General features: G+C 52.2%; 1 pseudogene; it reads right to left on the bottom strand.

The window, feature by feature from the left end:
• Positions 1-13,522: 13,522 nt before the first annotated feature.
• LOC123926282 lies at positions 13,523-13,641 on the bottom strand (annotated as a pseudogene).
• Between the last annotated feature and the right edge of the window lie 1,931 nt (positions 13,642-15,572).

Raw genomic sequence — 15,572 nt, 5'->3', positions numbered from 1 at the left:
CGAATTGCTAAGGAAATGTTGAAAAACAAAAACAAAACTGGCGGCATCACGTTACCCGATTTCAAGCTTTACTACAAAGCTGTGATCACCAAGACAGCGTGGTACTGGCATGAAAACAGACACATAGACCAGTGGAACAGAGTGGAGAGCCCAGATATGGACCCTCAACTCTATGGTCAAATAATCTTCGACAAAACAGGAAAAAATATTGAATGGAAAAAAGACAGTCTCTTCAATAAATGGTGCTAGGAAAACTGGACAGCGATATGTAGAAGAATGAAACTCGACAATTCTCTTACACTGTACACAAAGATAAACTCAAAATGGATAAAAGACCTCAACGTGAGACAGGAGTCCATAAGAACCTAGAGGAGAACATAGGCAGTAACCTCTTAATATCAGCCACAGCAACTTCTTTCAAGATATGTCTCCAAAGGCCAAGGAAACAAAAGCAAAAATGAATTTTGGGACTTCATCAAGATCAAAAGCTTCTGCACAGCAAAGGAAACAGTCAACAAAACAAAAAGGCAACCCACGGAATGGGAGAAGATATTTGCAAATGACACTACAGACAAAAGGTTGATATCAAGAATCTATAAAGAACTCCTCAAACTCAACACACACAAAACAGATAATCATATCAAAAAATGGGCAGAAGATATGAACAGACACTTCTCCAACGAAGACATACAAATGGCTATCAGACACATGAAAAAATGTTCATCATCATTAGCCATCAGGGCGATTCAAATTAAAACCACATTGAGATACCACCTAACACCAGTTAGAATGGCCAAAATTAGCAAGACAGGAAACAATGTGTGTTGGAGAGGATGGGGAGAAAGGGGAACCCTCTTCCACTATTGGTGGGAATGCAAGTTAGTGCAGCCACTTTGGAGAACAGTGTGGAGATTCCTGAAGAAATTAAAAATAGAGCTTCCCTATGACCCTGCAATTGCACTGCTGGGTATTTACCCCAAAGATACAGATGTAGTGAAAAGAAGGGCCATCTGTACCCCAATGTTTATTGCAGCAATGGCTACGGTCGCCAAACTGTGGAAAGAACCAAGATGCCCTTCAACGGATGAATGGATAAGGAAGATGTGGTCCATATACACAATGGAGTATTATGCCTCCATCAGAAAGGATGAATACCCAACTTTCGTGGCAACATGGACGGGACTAGAAGAGATTATGCTGAGTGAAATAAGTCAAGCAGAGAGAGTCAAGTATCATATGGTCTCACTTACTTGTGGAGCATAACAAAGAACATGGAGGACATGGGGAGATGGAGAGGAGAGGGAGTTGAGGGACACTGGAAGGGGAGATGAACCATGAGAGACTACGGACTCTGAAAAACAACCAGAGGGTTTTGAAGGGGCGGGGGAGTGGGAGGTTGAGGAACCAGGTGGTGGGTAATAGGGAGGGCACGTACTGCATGGAGTACTGGGTGTGATGCCAAAACAATGAACACTGTTGTGCTGTAAACAAACAAACAAACAAACAAAAAATAAAGAGTCATATTGATATGAATACAATAATGGTAGGAGATCTTAATACGCCTCTCTCAGTAATAGACAGATTTGTCGAAGCAGAAAAGTAATAAAGAAATAAGAGCATTGAATGAAACATTGGACCAGATAGACCTCATCGACATATACAGAACATTCCACCCTAAAACAACAGAATACTCATTCTTCTCAAGTGCACATGGAACCTTCTCCAGAACAGACCAGATACTGGGTCACAAAGCAGGACTCAACCGATACCAGAAGACTGACATTATTCCCTGCATATTCTCAGATCACAATGCTTTGAACCTGGAACTCAATCACAAGGAAAAGTTTGGAAGGAACTCAAACACCTGGAAGCTAAAGACCACCTTGCTTAAGAATGCTTGGATCAACCAGGAGATCAAAGATGAACTTAAACAATTCATGGAAACCAATGAGAATGAAGACACTTCGGTCCAAAACCTATGGGATGGAGAGGAGAAGGCAGTTGAGAGAAATTGGAAGGGGAGATGAACCATGAGAGACTATGGCCTCTGATAAACAACCTGAGGCTTTTTAAGGGGCTGGGGATGGGAGGTTGGGGAATCAGGTGGTGGGTAATAGAAAGGGCACATATTGCATGGATCACTGTGTATGGTGCAAAAACAATGAATATTGTTATGCTGAAAATAAACACATTAAAAAATATATAAATAAATAAAAGTTTAAAAAAAAAAACAAACCTGAACTTCCCAGACTTTCCTTTAAGGTCGTATAATTAGATTCTTGCCAATAGAAGATTGACAATAGTACAGGAAATTTTGGAAAGTATCTTTTTCTTCTTTCCCTATTTGCCTTTGTTATCAGATGGAATATTTACATGACGGCTGCAGCCAGACACATTAATCCTGGACACTGAGGTGGAAATTTCAAGTCAGAATAAGGTCAGGAGGAAATGGGCCCCTTATGACCAGGGAGCTGCATACACTTATGTGAGCAGGAAATAAACTTCTATCTTTTCTTAAAAAAAAAATAAGAAGAAGAAGAATGGACTTTACGCAGATTGGAAATTCTGAGCTCAGTGCACACCAAGGCCCTTATGCTTCCTAAACGTGTAATGGCATTTAAGGCGGACACTCATAATTGGCAGTGTGTTCCCAGTTGAGGAAAGAACTTACAAGGGCAGACCATAAGCATGTTGGATACTCTGAGTTAAGTGCACGGCAAGGCCTTATACTTCCAAAACATATAATAGCTCTCTAGGCGGACACTCATAAGTGGCATTGTATTCCCAGTTGAGGAACGAAGTTAGAACAAGGACGGACGCTAGGCAGATGGGAAACTCTGAGATAAGTTCCTGCCAAAGAGTTTATGCTTCCACAACGTGGAATGGCAATTCAGGCAGACACCCATATGTGGCAGTGTGTTCCCAGTCGAGGAAAGAAGATACAAGGAGGGACTCGAGGCCGGTTGAATACTCTGAGTTAAGTGCATGCCAAGGCCCTTAGGCTTCTAAAATGTATAATCCCACTTAAGGCAGACACTCTTAAGTGGCAGTGTATTCCCAGTTGAGGAAAGAACTTAGAAGAAGGACCGTTTCTATGCTGTCTGGATAATCTGAGATAAGTGCACGTCAACGCCCTTTTGCTTCCAAAACATATAATGGCTTTTAAGGCAAACATTCATAATTAGCAGTGACATCCCAGCTGAAGAAAGAAGTTAGAACAATGATGGAGGCTAGGCTGATTGGATACTCTGAGATAAGTTCCTGCCAAAACGTTTATGCTTGCACAACGTGGAATGGCAATTCAGGCGGACACCCATAAGTGGCAGTGTGTTCCCCGAAAGAAATTAGAAGAAGGATGGACTCTATGCAGGTTGGAAACTCTGAGCTAAGTGCAAGCCAAGGCCCTTATGCTTCCAAAACGATAATGGCATTTAAGGCGGACACTCGTAAGTGGAAGTCTCTTCCCAGTTGAGGAAAGAACTTAGAACAAGGGCGGACTATAAGCATGTTGGATACTCTGAGTTAAGTTCACGCCAAGGCCCTTATGCTCCCAAAACTTATATTCGCTTATGATCCCCCTTAATGTGAACACTCATAAATGGCAGTGTTTTCACAGTTGAGGAAAGAAGGTAGAACAAGGACGGACTCTTGGCAGGTTGGATATTCCGAGTTAAGTGCACGCTAAGGGTCTTATGCTTCCAAAACGTATAAACGCTCTTAAGGTGGACACTCATAAATGGCAGTGTTTTCCCAGTTGAAGAAAGAAGTTAGAACAAGGGTGGACTCAAGGTAGGTTGGAAACTCTGAGTTAAGTACAGGCAAAGGCCCTTATGCTTCCACTCGAGACTGACTGATGCTTTATATATCCTTTTGTAGATCGACTAAATCAAGGCTAACATTAGTATGATAAACAATTAGTTACACACTGTAATTACAATGAAGTTATATACTAGGTGTTCCCACAGAAAGGAGGTGAGAACTATTGTTCCCGAGCCCACTACCAGTAAAAAAGGTCTAGGAACACAGGCCCATAAGGTTAGGTTGAAGTCTTTTGTGGTAGTCTAACCGCTCTTAGCTGTTTGCACCCCAATTGGTCCCAGGGAAGCAACCAGCTTCCAAAGTTCTGTATGGAACATTCCTCCAGCCCTAGAGAAGATCCTACCTGAAATGGTCACATGATGCATTGGAAAGCTAGGAGGGAAGGCAAGGTCTCACAGAGGTTCTTCTCTATCCTTCCTCGACCAGTCCATCATAGAGAAATCAGGGACGCCATGAGGAGAGATGATCAAGGGCTTTTCATGGAGACCTTCTATCCAATTGGGGCTGTAAAGGGGGAAGGCGTCTTCTTCTTCTATGTCTGTTCTGGCCGTTCAACAAGAGGCAAGCCATCCTCTGATGGAGAGGCAAGGAGTTGGCACCACCTTTTGGCAGCCACCGCAGGGTATCTTTATCCCGACGAAAAACCCAAACAAAACCACGCCCTCAGCAAAGGACAGGATCAGGACCATTCCAAGTGCCCATCAGGGGGTCCCTCCACCTAGCATAAGGGAGAGGGGAGAAGTCTGGATGCCCAAAGCATTCAGCTGCTGTGCGACCTATTTCATCAAACATTCAAAAAATTAAAACATAGAAGCTTAAATTGAAATGCATCTGCGGGAACATTTTACGTTTCCCCGAGTATCTCCCCCTCTTTTAATTTTTTAAGGTAAGATTGAAGAGTACTATTTGCACACTCAACGATGGCCTGTCCCTGAGTGTTATATGGAATACCTGTGGAGTGCGCTATTTGAAAGGTAGTGCCAAAGGTTTGAAAAGCTTGAGACATAAATAACGTTTGCACTCGCTCAGTAGTTAGCATTGGTAGGACCAAGAATTCAAGTTCCTTCCCTGTACTATGAATAATCCTCTGACGACCCCGGGGAATCAGTTGCTTTCATAACTCTACCTGCCCAGTGATGACATGGAGTTGGTGTCAAGCTAAATGAATCCACTCCAAAGGCCCATGAACTTGCCCTATCACTGCTAAAGGTCATCTGAATGGCATTAAAAAGATTCGATATCTTGTCATGGCAGGATCATACTGACAGAGCTGGGCTTGTGATAGTTTATCATGGCCTAGTTGTAACGCTGTTTTAGCGCTCTGGTTCAAAGTTCGAGGAGAGGATGGGGAACGATTCCCTTTTAGGATATCAAACAAGGGCTTTGTGTCAGCAGCCGTTCAATGTAAAAAGGGTCTAATCCAGTGAATATCTCCTAATTTTGAAAATTATTTGGGGTGCGCAAAGATTGCATTCATAAGGAAACTGTTTGAGGACGGATTCTTTTATTCTCAATGACATAGCCCAATGATTCAAAAGTTTCCAATTTCTGCACCTTTTCAGGGGCGACTACCAAATTATATTGTTGTAATTGAGGAATGAAATAGGTAGAGGATCGTTGTAAAATCTCCTCCATTTCAGCTGTTAATAGGATACCATCCATACAGTGTATGCAACAGAGCATCGGTTCAAATTGTGTTCGAAACGGAGAAATTGCACGAGAACCAAATTCCTGGCACAGAGTGGGACTATTAGCCATACCTTGAGGTCAAACCTGCCATTGATACCGTTTAGCAGGTTCTTTAGGGTTAGTACTGGGAATGGTAAAGGCAAATCGTTCACAGTCTTGGGGGGGCTAAAAATGGTTTAAAAAATCCTTTACATCTAATATAATTCATTTGTATTGAAGAGGGATAGCTAATGGTGTAGGTAGTCCAGGTTGAAGGGCCCTCATCGGTTTCATGGTGGCATATCCTGCCCTTAGATCCTGCAAAAGTCTCCATTTTCCTGGTTTCTTTTCAATTACAAATAGAGGAGTATTCCAAGGGCTAAATGATTCCTTTAGATGACCCAAAAGCAGCGGTTATTCTGGTTATTCCGTTAAAGTCGGTGCTGCTTCCAATTTCTCTGCAGGCTAGGGCCACTGATCCACCCATACAGGGTCATTAGATTTCCCTTTGATAGGCAGTGCCTGAGGGGATTTCAGTGGCCCTAGGAAAACCCAAACCAGCCTTGGAAGCTGCGATTGTCTCTGGAGGGGATTGGGTTCTCCCTGTCAATCCTTCCCTAAACCCTTGCTCCGTTTGCATCTCAATTCTTCCGTAAGGGCCATTGCGAGGACGAACATGGTTTGGGCCTGGGAATAGGGGCTGTCGTTCAAGAAAGCAGCCATATCGGTTAAAACATCACAGCCCCACAGATTAAGGTCAACTTGTAACAGGAATGGCTGAAATACTCCCTGATGGCGCTCAGCAGTGGGCCAATTCAAGCAATCAGCACTTAGCCTAGGAGCCTCAAACTTGTCCCACGCCCCTAATAGAATTATCCGAATCCACAAGACGCCAATTTTTAGGTCAGCCTTGGGAAGCAATCACTAAAATTCCCTGTTGTTCCCTGTTGAGGAAAGAACTTAGAACAAGCGCGGACTATAAGCATGTTGGATACTCTGAGTTAAGTGGACGCCAAGGCCTTTTTGTTTCCAAAACATAGAGTCACTCTTAAGGCAGACACTCAAAAGTTGCAGTGTGTTCCCAGTTGAGAGAAGAAGATAGAAAAAGGACGGATGCTAGGCTGATGGGATTTTGAGATAAGTGCCTGCCAAAGTGTTTATTAATCCACAACGTGCAATGGCAATTCAGTTGGACATCCATAGGTGGCAATGTGTTCCCAGTTGAGGAATGAAGATACAACAAGGACAGACCCGAGGCAGGTTGGAAACTCTGAGGTAAGTGCACGCCAAGGCCCTTATGCTTCCAAAACGTATAATAGCTTTTAAGACAGACACTCACAATTGGCAGTGTGTTCCAATGGCGTGCACTTATCTCAGAGTATCCAACCTGCCTAGCGTCGGTCCTTGTTCTAACTTCTTTCGTCATCTGGGAACTCACTGCCACTTATGAGTGTTCCCCTTCAAAACCATTATAGGTTTTGGAAGCATAAGGGCCTTGGCGTGAATTTGGCTCAGAGTTTCCAACCAGCATAGAGTCCGTCCTCCTAAGTTCTTGTCCTCAACTGGGAATACACTGCCACTTAAGAGTGTCCGCCTTAAGCAGGATTATACGTTTTGGAAGCATATGGCCTTGGCGTGCACTTAATTCAGAGTATCCAGCCTGCCTAGAATCCGTCCTTGTTCTATCTTCTTTCCTCAGCTTGGAAGTCACTGCCACTTATGAGTGTTCACCTTAATAGCCATTATAAGTTTTGGAAGCATAAAGGCCCTTTAGTGCACTTAGCTCAGAGTATACAACCAGCGTAGAATCCGTCCTTCTTCTAACTTCTTTCCTCAACTGGGAATACACTGCCACTTGAGAGTGTTTGCCTTAAGTGGGATTGTAGGTTTTGGAAGAATAAGGACCTTGGCATGCACTTACTCAGAGTATCCAACATGCTTATAGTCCGCCCTTGTTCTAAGTTCTTCCTCAACTGGGAACACACTGCCACTTATGACTGTCTGCCCGAAATGCCATTATTCGTTTTGGAAGCATAAGGGCCTTGGCGTGCACTTAGCTCAGAGTTTCAAACTGCGTACACTACGTCCTTCTTCTAACTTCTTTCCTCAACTGGGAACGCACTGCCACTTATGATTGTTTGCCTTAAAATCATTATACCTTTTGGAATCATGAGGGCATTGGCGTGCAGTTAGCACAGAGTTTCCCACCTGCGTAGAGTCCATCATTCTTCTAAGTTCTTTCCTCAATGGGGAACTCACTTTGGGCACCACACATCCACAGGGCCGCCCCCTGGGCCTGGCCGGGGATCCCTAGGGGTCGCGTACCAGCACCACCACAAAGACATCCGAGAGTCAGGCGCCAGCAAGGCCAACGCCTCCTGCTCCTCTGCCCCCGGGGGTCCCCTCCCTGGCGCTGGCCGATGGGGCCAGGCCTGCCCCAAAAGCCGGGCCTGGGCCCTGGCCTGCTTGCTCAGCCTTCCATTGCCAGGGTCCTGTCCCTGGGGGCCTCTACCTGGGGAATCCTGAGTCCCGCACCTCGAGTCCCCCAACCGTTCCGGCGCAACCAATGCTTTTTGCGGATGCGTCCCAGCCATCGAGGGAGAGATCCATTCGTTCCCCCACAGAGGCCAGGCCCATCCCCCGGTGCCCCGGCCACCCAAAAAAGCAGAGGCGGACGCCCGGCCACTACCCCTCCATCAACTCTGCCCGGGAAAGCTCCCCTGTGCCGGGTCACGCGGCTGGGCCAGTCATCATGGCACATTTTCCCGGTGGCCGCGACATGCCCTGAGAGAGAAAGGACCCTGGGCCACGGCGAACAGGGCAGTCCCCAGGGATGCCCAACGCCGACCAATTCTCACGAGCGTTCTGCCCAAATGTGATTTGGGCAGAACGCCCAAATCACATTTGGGCAGAACCCTCGTGAGATTTGACCGGAAAACTCCTGGCAAACTCGCTCCGGGCACCATTGCCAGGGTCCTGTACCGGGGACCCTCTGCCTAGGGAACACTGTGTCCCGTGTCACGAGTCCCCCGACCGTCCCGGCGCCAACGGTGCCTGTCGTGGCTGTGCTCCAGCCGTCGAGCGAGAGATCCATTCGTTCCCCCACAGAGGCCAGCCCCCTCCGTGCATGCCCCGGCCGCCCGAAAAGGCGGAGGTGGATGTCCGGCCACAACCCTTCCCTCAACTCTGCTTCGGGACGCTACACTGGTCCTGGGGCCCCCGCAGGGCCATGTCGTCTTGGCGTGATTTCCGGGTGGCCGCGACATGCCCTGAGCAAGAAAGGGCCCTCAGCCACGTGGTCCCGGGTGGTACCCAGTTCGCCCAGCACTGTCCAATTCTCAGGAGTGTTCTCTTCATGTTAATCCGATTTTGGAGCGGAAGTAATCTTGTCTCCGTTGTAAACCACTCCCACCATCATTGTTCTTCCTGGCCAGAATCGCAGATTCTGCCACTCTGCGGGACACCTTTCCTCAACGTAACCCCAAGGGGAGCCCACTCGGCGCTGGTAGATCAGAGCAGCCTTTCCCAAGGCCATAAACCTAACCCTAAGTTGCATTTTCATGCTTCCTTCTACAGGGCCTGTCCCGCAGACTCTCTGGCTTGGGAACCCTGAAGTCACACTGTAGGAGTCTGCCTCCTACCTAGCAGGTAACCAGTCTCTTTGGAGCTGCACAGGGTCATCAGAGCCAGTGAAAATTTGTGTGTCCCCATGAGTACTCCCCCATGTTCTGCTGCCCTCCAGATCACGATGCGCTGACTGACCACCATCTTCAACTCGGCTCCTCGGGGAACCAACCTCCAGACGTGCAGTTCGGGCATCCCACACCTGTACCTCAGCTCTCCTCAGGGACCCCTGTCATCTCTAGGCAGAACTGGACCTCCCCTGCCTGCTTAAATGCTCTGGGAGCCCCTCTCCTTCTTCTCGATGGACATCGGCCCAAGGCTTTCTTGACAATTGGGGAAGGCTACCTCCTGACTGCTTCACACCTCCTTTCCTCTTCTGCCTTATTTCTCCCCACTTACCTTTGTACCTGCAGACTGGAGCAACATATCCATGGAACATGGGCATGCTCTGATATCTGAATCTTCCTGGCAAACAGAAACTAGTGTATCGTACCACGGTGTGCTTGCAAATGATCATCCAGAGAACAAGAGAGCGAAAATCACTCCATTTTTACCTCACTCGTCATGAAGTAGAACACGGTCTCCTTCTTTCCTTCCTTGACCTCCATTCCAATTTGTTTCCATGCAGTGTTCATGCCTTTGCTTCAGGGGTAGGATTTCGTGATTCCTTGCCTGCACAGAATACCCAGAGCCCATCACATCAAGTGCCCTCCCTAGTAGCCGTCACCCATTGAACCCTTCCCCTCCACACCCCTTCTCTCTAGCCACCCTCGGTTGGTGCTCTAAGTTGGAGTCTCTTTCCTCATTGACCCTATCTTTCTCCCCTCGCTACGTTCATGTTTTCTTTCTGAAATTCCATAGAAGTCAAATTACAGGCTCTTGGTCATTTCTCACTGATTTTGCTTAGCTAAATCCACTCTAGATCCATCCACATCCTTGCAAATGGTAAGATTGTATTCGTTCTGAACCTGGCTCCTATTCCATTGAGAATATGTGGGAGATTAGATATTTCTATCTATCTATCTCGTGCATCAGCAAATGCACATTGGGACTCCCTCCATCGTTTTACTTTGGTTGATAATGCTGCTGTCCATATCACGGTGCCTGTACCCCCATTGAATGTGCCTTTTTGTGCCCTTTAGGGAAATTCCTAGGAGGGCAACTGCTGGATCTGAGGGTTGTTCAGTTCTTAGCTTTGGGAGGAACCATGATGCTCCTTCCCAGAGTGGCTGCAACAACCCGCATGCCCACCGACAGTGCAGGAGGGTTCCGCCGGAAGAAGAATATTCCCTGCCAGCAATTTCCTGAGGAGGAAACAGAAAACCTGGGGGAGGGGCGCCTGGGTGGCTCAGTGGGTTAAAGCCTCTGCCTTCGGCTCAGGTCATGATCCCAGGGTCCTGGGATCGAGCCCCGCATCGGGTTCTCTGCTCAGCAGGGAGCCTGCTTCCTCCTCTCTCTCTCTGCCTGCCTCTCTGCCTACTTGAAATCTCTGTCTGTCAAATAAATAAATAAAATCTTTAAAAAAAAAAAAAGAAAACCTGGGGGATAATAACATGACTCAGACAGCGTCCGGCAAGCAGCCCCAGAAGTTCCCCCCAGGGTTCCTGACGCCATGCCCTGGGAAGCCATCAGAATGCCTCTATCCAGGGGAATTCCCAAAGACTCTCCTTCTGACTTCACCACCCATGAAACTGCAGAGAACGAATGACATGTCCCACTCCCTAGATGGTCCACTGAGGGAAACTAGAAAGTCAAGCTTCCCTTTTCAATTGTCCAAGGCTCCTTGGAATCCTTTTGAATGTTCCCTCTGCCCTTGTCAGAACTCTTTGGATAAAAAAGTCGAATCCATTAGGATCCATCCCCTTGGACAAAGGAGAAGCCATGCTCCAAGACTCTATCTGACCACAAACAGCCACCTCACTCTAGATGCCGGCATTCCACCACAGCCGAGGACCCATGGAATCAACACTGTTCAAGGAAGGAACACATTCTAGGTCCCAAACACACCGAGTACATGTCATCTTCTGGTTTGAATCCAAGGGATTTCCTAGGAAAGAGATGTTCCCAATATTTCTGTGAGTCAGAAGGAAGCCGAGGAAATGAGATCCCCTGCCAGGTGCTCCGTGCAAGGAAACTCAGGAACCCTAGCACCCACTCTCCATGGCTGACAGCTGTGTTCGTGTGACTTTTTAGCTCCAGTGCAGATGAGAGAACACCCAGGATGTTTGGGGTGAAAGAGAAGGTATACCTCCCATGCTGGCGTGGAGGTGCCACTGTGCCACACGGGCCTGCTGTTTTCTCTGAATGCTGACGTCCTGGGACACGCTGCATGATGGATTCAGACGCTGATTTCCAAACTTCAGGTCTCATGAGCCAGAGCGAAGAAGGGTAGTCAGGTGCGGATCAGTACGCACCTCCCACCTAAAGTCTACACACCTGCTCTAATTCTTGGGAGAAGAAGACACACATGCTTGTTTCTTTTTTTTTTAATTTATTGATTTGACAAACAGAAATGAAGAGTAGGTAGAGAAGCAGGCAGAGATGCAGGGAGAGAGGGCGAGGAAGCTCACTCCCAAACAAACATGTGGCCGGATGTGAGGCTCGATCCAAGAACCCAGGGAACATGACCCGAGCTGAAGGCAGAGGCTTTAACCCACTGGGATCATGACCCGAGCTGAAGGCAGAGGCTTTAACCCACTGAGCCACCCAGGGGCCCCAGATACATGATGTTTCTTAAGTGGTCATTCACATCCTTCTAAAGCCCAGTCATCAATCTACTCCAACCAACCTCACTCCCAACAAGCCCGAGGACAAGGGCGATGCCAGACACCAGCCCAGAGGCAGCCGCCCTGACCCGAGGCCCTTCCTCCGCCAACTTTCCCCTCTCCAGCCACGCACACCAGGCTCTGACCCAGAGACGCGAGGGGCCGGCTCACCTACACAGACACAGGGACACCCAGGGAAACACAGGGACAGACTCAGACGGAGGGACCTCTGGACAGACAGGAAGAACGCAGAGCCAGAGAGACAGACCCTCCATCCCCCCAAAACTCCCCGCGGACAGACACGGGGACCCTGACCAGGATGCGGACAGAGACACGGGTGCTCGCAACACTGACACACTCTACACACACACAGAGCCACCCACACCCACCCGGACAGGACACCACACGCCCGCGAGGCTTCCCTGGCCAGACACCTGTCCCCGGAGGGAGGTTCCTGGTGCTGGGGCGGGGCTTTGGCCAGAGGGTGGCTCCCTGGAGCTGCCGGAGGAGCCCAGGGAGCCCGAAGACTAGCGGCCCAGGTGTCAGGCATCCCGCTCCACTGCCATTCCTGCCCAGCACCCAGTCAGGCCTGGGGGCCTGCGAGGGTTTCTTTCTCTGGTCTGGTCCTTTGGTGTGGGGGGTGGGGTGTAGGGGGCCTGGGGACCTCTCTGGGCCCGGTGTCGGGCACCGCCGGTCTTGCTGAGCCAGAGAGCCTCACTGTGGCCATCGCTGGGCCCCTGAGACGGAGCGTGGAGCCATGTGCCCACGGCACCGCGGGAAGCCCAGGGCGGTTGGCCTTCTGGCTGCCGGGGCACCTGAGCCCCGGCGCAATGCCCCAGGGCCAAAGGGGAGGATGTCAGTGAGAAGGAATGAAATGCCCTTCTAGGCTGAGTGGATCCCAGGCCCCAAGGAGAGAAGTGGTGGTGGCTAGCTGGGGTGGGGGTGGGGCAGCGTGTGGGGGATGGGGCGGAGCCCAGGTCTCCAGGGCGCCCAGAGGGAAGGTGGCTGGGCTGATGCGGGCTGGCTTGGGAGCTGGGGTCAGCTCCAGGGCCTGGCCAGGGGAAACAGGGACCAGGGCCCGGGCCCAGGGCTGGGACTCAGGGCCTTGGAAGCTCATGCCCGCGGAAGGAGCTCGAGCCTGGGTCCAGGCCCGCTCCTCCCTCTGGCTTCCTGCCCCATACACCCTGCGCCCCGCCCCTGGCCCTCCACCCACAGCCCGGCCCCCACGCCCCTCCCCGCCTGTCAAAGCCCAAGACCTCACCCCGGTCCTCGGTCCTCGGTCCTCGGTCCTCACCCATGACCTTGCCTCCGGCCTTTGAGCCCGCTCCAGCATTGCCCCTCCCTGCCAGCAGCCCCCAATCCCGGCTGAGTCGCGGGTGGGCCTTGTGGCCTGGAGGTGAAATGGCTGCATTGTGGCCGCCTGCCCCTGCAGCGGGCCGCCCTTTTGGGGCCAGGGGCCCGCGGTGCTGGGGCTGGGATAGCCAGGGGTCAGGGGGTCAGGGTGGTGAGGGGACCGGGGTCAGGGGCTGAGGCGTTCAGGGACTGTTTGGAGGCAGCCGCCTTGGGCAGGGCGCCCAGCAGTGGCGGCCGAGGGCCAGGGAAGGAGTCCGAAGGGGGAAAGAAACGAAGAAGGCCCTAGAAGAAAAAGCCTCCGGCACCCGGTTTTCCCAGGCCGTCTCCCATCCAAGTACCAACCAGGCCCGACCCTGCTTAGCTTCCGAGCTCAGAGGAGAGCGGGCGCGTTCAGGGTGGTATGGCCATAGAGGAACGCCACTGCAGCTGGGCGCCCTAAGAGACTGCTGAGCGCTTCCCTGGCCCCGGTGGGGGCCGCGGATCCTCCCTCTGCCTGCCCTGGGCCTTGGCACCTGCCTTCCGCTCACCCCCCACCCCCACGTGCCAGATTTCCAGAGGCCTGCCGCACCCTGGCGTCACCAACGGACGGGCACCATCCCATTCCGGGACTCCCCAGCCCCGGCACCCCGTGGTTCCCCAGATGGCGTGGGGGTGCATCGGGGTGCATGCGCGGTTTGCTCAGCGCCCCCCCCAGCGCCCCTCTGCCGCCCTAGGCCCGGCGCAGCCGCCACCTGTCCTTCCCTCCTCTTCTCTGCTGTTCTCTCCTCCGCTCCGCTCCCATCCGCTAAACCCAACCTCGCTCCCAGCCCATCCGACCACAAGGCCGACGCCACACACCAGCCCAGACGCCGAAGCCCTGACCCATGGCCCTTCCTCTGCCAACATTCCCCTCTCCAGCCACGCACACCAGGCTCTGACCCAGAGACGCGAGGGGCCGGCTCACCTACACAGACACAGGGACACCCAGGGAAACACAGGGACAGACTCAGACGGAGGGACCTCTGGACAGACAGGAAGAACGCAGAGCCAGAGAGACAGACCCTCCATCGCCCCAAAACTCCCCCACGGACAGACACGGGGACCCTGACCGGATTGCGGACAGAGACACGGGTGCTCGCAACACTGACACACTCTACACACACACAGAGCCACCCACACCCACCCGGACAGGACACCACACGCCCTAGAGGCTTCCAGGGCCAGACACCAGTCCCCGGAGGAAGGCTCCTGGTGCTGGGGCGGGGCTTTGGCCAGAGGGTGGCTCCCTGGAGCTGCCAGAGGAGCCCGGGGAGCCCAAGGACTTGTGGCCCAGGTGTCAGGCGTCCTGCTCCGCTGCCATTTGTGCCCAGCACCCAGTCAGGCCTGGGGGCCTGCGAGGGTTTCTTTCTCTGGTCTGGTCCTTTGGTGTGGGGGGTGGGGTGTAGGGGGCTTGGGGACCTCTCTGGGCCGGGTGTCGGGCACCGCCGGTCTTGCTGAGCCAGAGAGCCTCGCTCTGACCGTCGCTGGGCCCCTGACATGGAGCGTGGAGCCGGGTGCCCACGGCACCGTGGGAAGCCCAGGGCGGTCGGCACTCTGGAGGCAGGGGCACCTGAGCCCCGGCGCAATGCCCCAGGGCCAAAGGGGAGGTTGTCGGTGAGAAGGAAGGGAATGCCCTTCTGGGCTGAGTGGATCCCAGGCCCCAAGGAGAGAAGTGGTGGTGGCGAGCTGGGGTGGTGGTGGGGCAGCGTGTGGGGGATGGGCCAGGTCTCCAGGGCGCCCAGAGGGAGGGTGGCTGGGCTGCTGCAGGCTGGCTTGGGAGCTGGGGTCAGCTCCAGGGCCTGGCCAGGGGAAACAGGGACCAGGGCCCGGGCCCAGGGCTGGGACTCAGGGCCTTGGAAGCTCATGCCCGCGGAAAGAGCCCGAGCCGGGGTCGAGGCCCGCTCCTCCCTCTGGCTTCCTGCCCCATACACCCTGCTCCCTGCCCCTAGCCCTCCTCCCACAGCCCGGCCCCCACGCCCCTCCCTGCCTGCCACAGCCCAAGACCTCACCCCTGTCCTCGGTCCTCGATCCTCACCCATTACCTTGCCTCCGGCCTTTGAGCCCACTCCAGCATTGCCCCTCCCTGCCAGCAGCCCCCAATCCCGGCTGAGTCGCGGGTGGGCCTTGTGGCATGACGGTGGAAAGGTTGCATTGTGGCTGCCTGCCCCTGCAGCGGGCCGCCCTTTTGGGGCCAGGGGCCCGCGGTGCTGGGGCTGGGATAGCCAGGGGTCAGGGGGTCAGGGTGGTGAGGCTACCGGGGTCAGGGTCTGAGGCGTTCAGGGACTGTTTGGAGGCAGCCGCCTTGGGCAGGGCGCCCGGCGGTGG

This window comes from Meles meles, chromosome 15 (assembly GCF_922984935.1).
Source record: "Meles meles chromosome 15, mMelMel3.1 paternal haplotype, whole genome shotgun sequence".
In the NCBI taxonomy this organism is placed as follows: Eukaryota; Metazoa; Chordata; class Mammalia; order Carnivora; family Mustelidae; genus Meles; species Meles meles.
Note: the sequence above shows the minus strand (reverse complement) of the source record. Positions and strands in the feature narration are given on the sequence as shown.